This window comes from Branchiostoma belcheri, unplaced genomic scaffold (genome assembly GCF_001625305.1).
Source record: "Branchiostoma belcheri isolate BF01 breed outbred unplaced genomic scaffold, Haploidv18h27 scaffold12, whole genome shotgun sequence".
Taxonomy (NCBI): Eukaryota; Metazoa; Chordata; class Leptocardii; order Amphioxiformes; family Branchiostomatidae; genus Branchiostoma; species Branchiostoma belcheri.
The window spans coordinates 4,304,587-4,311,007 of NW_017802602.1; positions in this window are offsets into that span (position 1 = coordinate 4,304,587).

Here is a 6,421-nt window from a genome sequence, read left to right on the forward strand (position 1 = left end):
GCGTCCATTTCGTATCTGATGGTACAGTTTAATGTTAGCTGTACCGATACGCTCCCAATCTATTATCTATGTGAACATTGATCGCAACTGATGGTGCAGATGACATTTATTCCTGCACTGTTGCGTCCATTTCGTATCTGATGGTACAGCTTTATGATAGCTGTACCGATACGTCTCCCAATCTATTATCTATGTGAACATTGATCGCAACTGATGGTGTAGATGACATTTATTCCTGCACTGTTGCGTCTATTTCGTATCTGATGGTACAGTTTAATGATAGCTGTACCGATACGCTCCCAATCTATTGTCTATGTGAACATTGATCGCAACTGATGGTGCAGATGACATTTATTCCTGCACTGCTGCGCCTTTTCTCTTGTATCTTGTGGTGTATTTTTTCTCATAGCTGTACCGATACATCTTCGATACAAATATTTACCCCTCTATTTCTACACGATGACGCCTTTTCTTGTGTCATTTAGGCGTTTTACTTTACTTATGATTTCAACATTATTCAAGCCACCGGTCCCATCCGCGCAAACATTCTGCCATGCCTTGTCTCATGGAAAAATTTGCGGTTCATATGCGGGCGGAAACACAACCTTCTCCTTACACACATACTTACCTCGTTAGCCACTTCCTAATTTTATTTCCTCCCGAGTCCCCAGCTATGCCGGCCACGCGGTCACAGCGCCGCTCAGGAGGGGGTGCCGTGGACGACCCGCCACCCTCTGTCACCACCGTTCCCAAGAAGCCGCCGAAAAAGCCAAAGAATCCGACCGCCGGCCAGATTGAGGATACCCAGGCCCAGCTGAGCGCCCTCACGTCGGTAACGAGACGCTGCAGCAAAGCCTGGCCTCCATCGCCGCACGACCCCCCGCGCCGCCAGCCCCGCCTCACCCCCGACGCTTCCGCCCGCACATCTGGAAAATCTGCAAACGCCGACCACTGATTCCTACTGTCCCGCGGCAAATCTGAGATCCTACCTGTCGCTCAGGGGAGAGTGTGCGGGTTGCCTCTTTCTCCTTAGCGACGGTCGCCCCGTTTCTAGTGATCCTTTCTCTAACACCCTTCGCAAATGCATAGAACGTGCGCACTTAGACTCTCAGGCCTTTAATGCTCACTCCTTCCGCATAGGACTGCCACACACGCCGCTTCGAGCGGCGCCTCCGACGCCCAACTACGGGCGTTGGGGCGATGGTCTTCAGATGCGTTTACAACGTACATACGCCCCTAGTACTCCATTCCTCCGACTTTCGCATATTGTCACGTTAGGCTATATGCCACACAGCCACTATTGTCTGTGACACGGACTTATATTATTTTTCAACTTAGATCACTCCCAGTTAGACCTGTTAGATCGTAGTTTGTAGCCACTGTAGTAGTTAGGCTACTTAGTGCACAACCCTCATTGAGTGTGTCATGGACTTTCAATTACTTCCAACTTAGATCACTTCCTATTAGGTCTTAGTTCGTTATCACTGTAATAGTTAGGTAGTTACATTAGTGTAATAATTGTAGTGCAGTTACTGTAGTTAGGCTACATAGCCCACAGCCCTTACTGTTCCTAACTTAGATCACTTTTGTTAGATCGTAGTCTGTAGCTACTATATTACTTATGCTCCTTACCACATATCCGTCTTTATATATCGTACATACTGTACATGTGTCTGTAGCCTCAGACCCAGAAGTCCTAGCTACTGTATTACTTATGCTCCTTACCACATATCCGTCTTTATATATCGTACATACTGTACATGTGTCTGTAGCGTCAGACCCAGAAGTCCTAGCTACTGTATTACTTATGCTCCTTACCACATATCCGTCTTTATATATCGTACATACTGTACATGTGTCTGTAGCGTCAGACCCAGAAGTCCTTGCATAATATCCGGTAGGATGCTCTCTTTGACAAAACCTCCAGGCGACCTGTACAATTTCTACATCAGGAGTGAGAAAACACTCTTTTCTGCCGTTGCAGCATTGGGAAAATCCTACCTCCCCCCTCCCCTTCTTCCCACTTTGGCCCCCGGGAAGAAGAGGAGTTAGGGTTGGGGTAGCCGGCTGGCGGTATCTTCCTATTCACATGATTGACCGATCTCTGGCCACTGTGATTTTGTTATCAGAGCATTCTGCACGATCTTCACTTTTTCTCATGTTATGTCCTTTCGTCTCTTCATGCATTCCCGTAGTGATGGTGGTTTTTAGTTCTCAGCTTGTAATGTCGCTTATGTGATTACATATTTCTCAACATCATGACCACGTATATATATAACTGCTGTATACTGTTGACCGGATAGATAAATCCCATGGGGATTTTTCTTACGTATGTCGTCATCACAATGTCAATTCTATTCATGTCTAATAATTTACTTTTAATTCAAGTTCAAGTTCATACTCAAGTTTACGTTCAAGTCCAAGTTCAGTACGCAATTAAATGGTTGTGTTTCCGCCAAACATGAAATCCGTATCCGCCTTCTACCTTGTGTTTTCCCTTGACTTATTTGACTGGGACTCGCTTAGCGTAAAACTGATTTTTGTGCCGGGACAAAAACATATTATGCAGTGTATCTCCAATTTGGCCATTAAATATTCATTATATGTGTTAAGTTGCATAATATATGTAAGTAATGTAAAGCTTTTTGTATGTATGTATAGTTTTATGTTTTATAGAGTGTGTAGTTGCCAATATTTTACACAACTGTAGATTTTCATTATCATTGATTTCATATAAATTTTCAAAGAACAACTTTAAAAAAATTATAGAAGTAGGTAAATTCACTGGCCCTGCGGTCAAAAGAACAAGTAAAACCCAACAAAACTAGCTTGATATATATCTTATATGCTGTAGTATAAAGACTAGAGTGCACTGTAGGAACTATTTCTTCATATGATTGTATTTTTCATCATATATATGATATACGTACTTACAATTAGCCTTCTGTCATGTATTTGTAACTTATCATCATTGTTATTTCAGCCTACGTCCTGTTTTCTATTTACAAAAATGTAATGAGGTTCCGAGACGAGCGAAACAAAGTCCTTTGTAATTAACGCTGTAAAAAAGACTCGAAGTGTACTCGAGTCTGCAGAGGTTGTCATCAATTAAATTTACACGCTGTGGCCTATTTGCAAACATGGTAAGAGTGTGTGCTGAGTGAATCATTGGTACTGTGGTATGTAACGTTACATATATCTCCTATACATGACACTAAAACTTCATTTTAAAATTCATCCTTGGCCTTACAAGGGCAAAAACATTCAAATCCCCAATTATAACGGTAATGTTAGTCTATAATAACAGTACATAGAAGTCAGTAATATAAGCAAAATATCCTTGTATCCATTCTTTCCTAATAAAGGTATAACGTTAAATCGTAGGCAGGACCATCCTGAGGTAAACATATTGCATTTGCTTGCAAACGTTACCTTTCTAGTTATACTTGTTGTCATTGACTATGTAAATTTTGATGTTGTATATGCGTTCTTGTATGGGGGAGGGCAACTTGTAAAGGTGCGTATGTACCTGTTTTGCCCTCCCTTTCACTTTGTGAACATTAAAAATAAACAAATACGCAGCTTGTACTTTCGGTACAAGAGTGGATATTGGAGATTAGACGACAGCGTTAATGTATATTCTTCGCAAACGTATAAATGCGGGTGTCAATTATCAACCTGTGAATATTGTAACATGTTATTCAGTTATATCACCTACATGTACACGTCCGTGTGAGTAAGGCCATGTTGATTTGATTATATGGATGACATCCACGCGCGCTTGAATTTTCGGCCATTTTCAAAAGAAAAAGTTTTCAGCCATACTGTAAATCGTAAAAACAGTTGCAAAATGAGCAAATATATACCGTAAGTTAAAAAAAAACATCGTAAAACGATATCAAAGTCGTAGAATGTCAAAATCAAACGAAAAAGGCAATAGTACGTAAAGAAATGAATTTGAAGACTAGACTATTCGCAATACCATATTTTGTGTCATTTGTTCAACCATAAAAATCACATAGATTTCATAATTAAAGCAACTTTTTTTTGGGGGGGGGGGGTATTCGCACGCGCGCATCAGTTTTGGGGTTCCCAGAGGATGTCATCCATATAATCAAATCAACATGGCCTAAGTATGTGCAGTATTGATGCACACACACACGACAGGAAAGGTTTCCGAAGGTTCACGGTGGTGGAGGACTCTTGAGCTCAGCATAGGCAGAGGACGACTGCGTATGAAAGTGAGCAAGACTGTGAGCATATTCATCTCGTCTTTGCTAGAGAGTAAGTCAGCTATGTTGCGTTGCTACTTCCTAGGTCTACTTTTTGCTCAGCTGCTCAGCCTACTTTTTGCTCAGGAGTTTTGCAGCAGAGAACGCAGAACCTTCTCTCCGCTCTTTTCTATCGTTTTCCGATATATATATATATATATATTTTGCAAATTATGGTATATATTTTCTTATTTTGGAACTGTTCTATACGATTTACAGTATGATTGAAAACTTTTTTTTCTGAAACGGCCGAAAACTATGCGCGCGCGGGTATCATCCATATACTAGTAATTAAATCAACATGGCCTAATCGAAAAAAAATAACGCCGTCGCCCAACAAGTCTGCGAATGAGGCTAGTAGTGTAGAACTACGATGAAAAAAAACACGTCACAGTACGTTAACCATATATAGAGGGGCACTACTGTATGACTTTTTTTCTTAAAGCGTAGTTAGAGCCTTTAATTGTTCTTAATTCGTAAATTTGTAATCCAACCAGGCAAAGCGCCCGAGGGACCTCCCGTTTTCAAATTATCGCGCTCGGAACTCGCTGATCGGCTTATCGTCGGGTGCTTTCGGCACCCACTCGGAACCTGATTTTCGGGTGACTTCGGTACTCGTCGGAAATCGCCTTGGGTACCCGCTCGGAAATCGCCGTCAAGGCGGCACAACACAGTTTTTGCCCTATGGGGATTTCTATAGTTAAGGACCCCAAAGTGACTCACTTCGACATACTAAAAATCATAGTAGGGGGTGCACAAGCAAGGTTCAGAATTTTGATATGTTTAATTCCAGGGTATAGTGTACAAAATATGTGAAAATGAGCTTAAGTTTGCCGGCTAGTTCTCTTCTCACGCCCTATTTCATTAGCGCCACTGCGGAGGTCATGGAACTGCAGCCAAACGCACTAGTCGGTACAAGTATCCAATCCCAAATCTACGCGGACTGAACACGCACCATAATTCAACTTTTACAGTCTCAAAACTAACGTATTCCTCTAACATTTACTACAGGTTCCACTTCATTGCCATGCACAGAACAATCTCTGCACCTTTCTCTGGTATTGTGCAGCACTACTTTGTACACGTACTACTTTTGACTACGTGGTTCGCCCATAAATACTGTGTTGTGTGGCCTTGAACAAACTTTTTTGAGCCTACCGCCTGGTGGTGGATCAGCGCTGAAGTATCTCTAACATTGCTGTCCGGTTTGTGCCTCACAGGTAGGAATACTGTAATTCATTATTTTTTTCACTGCACTGTTATGTTCACTTCTTTCACTGTCACTTCTGTACCGTGAACTTATCATTACAGTTATCGTTACAGTATATTAACTGTTCAAATTCTAAATCTCTTAAGGTGGTTTATGTGGAAATGTTGCTTAATGGTGACCTTGAAAGACCTAGGGCTGACCGTGCAGCTGAAGGGCGTCCTTATGTGCCTATCTGTGATCCTCATGTCCATCTGTACCCTGCTCCAAACTATCATCTCCTGGCCGAAGCACGACAGCCACAGCCTCTTCATACTCACCGTGTGTATGAAGAGGCTGCGAGGTCGTGCTCCGGCCAGGAGATGATAGTTTAGACTCCTGCCGGCCTGGGGACCACTCTCTCTCGGTCGTCACCTCTTCAGGACTGAACCTCGTCCCTCAGATAGGACGTTAAATGGAGGTCCCGTGTTTGGGAGAGCCACACCCCACGCACGTTAAAGAACCCACCACACTTATCGAAAAGAGTAGGGGACCTTCCCGGTGTAAATGGTTAAAACGTTACAGTCTTGTCTCGGGGTTGGCATCTTTGAAGCGGTGATAGTCACCTGTTATGTCAATCCTTCCAAAAATGTGTTAATCGTCATTAAAAAAAAGAACCACCGCGGGGGCAGCCCTACCGGCTCCGGTACCGAGTAATGAATGAATGAATGAAGACCTTTATTGTACACACATACCGGCTGGGTTAAGTACAGGTCACAACAAAAGGGTGGAATACAGATAACGTTACATATATGCATCGTCAAGTAACTACAATCAAGTAAATTCGGTTTCTTCTCGTTTCTTAGTAATGGCAAAGAGGTAAGAACAGATATGTTTCAATATAGAAGGTTTGTCTCAGATTATAAAGATGTGCTCTCTCTATGTGGTATAGTTTTCATTCTAT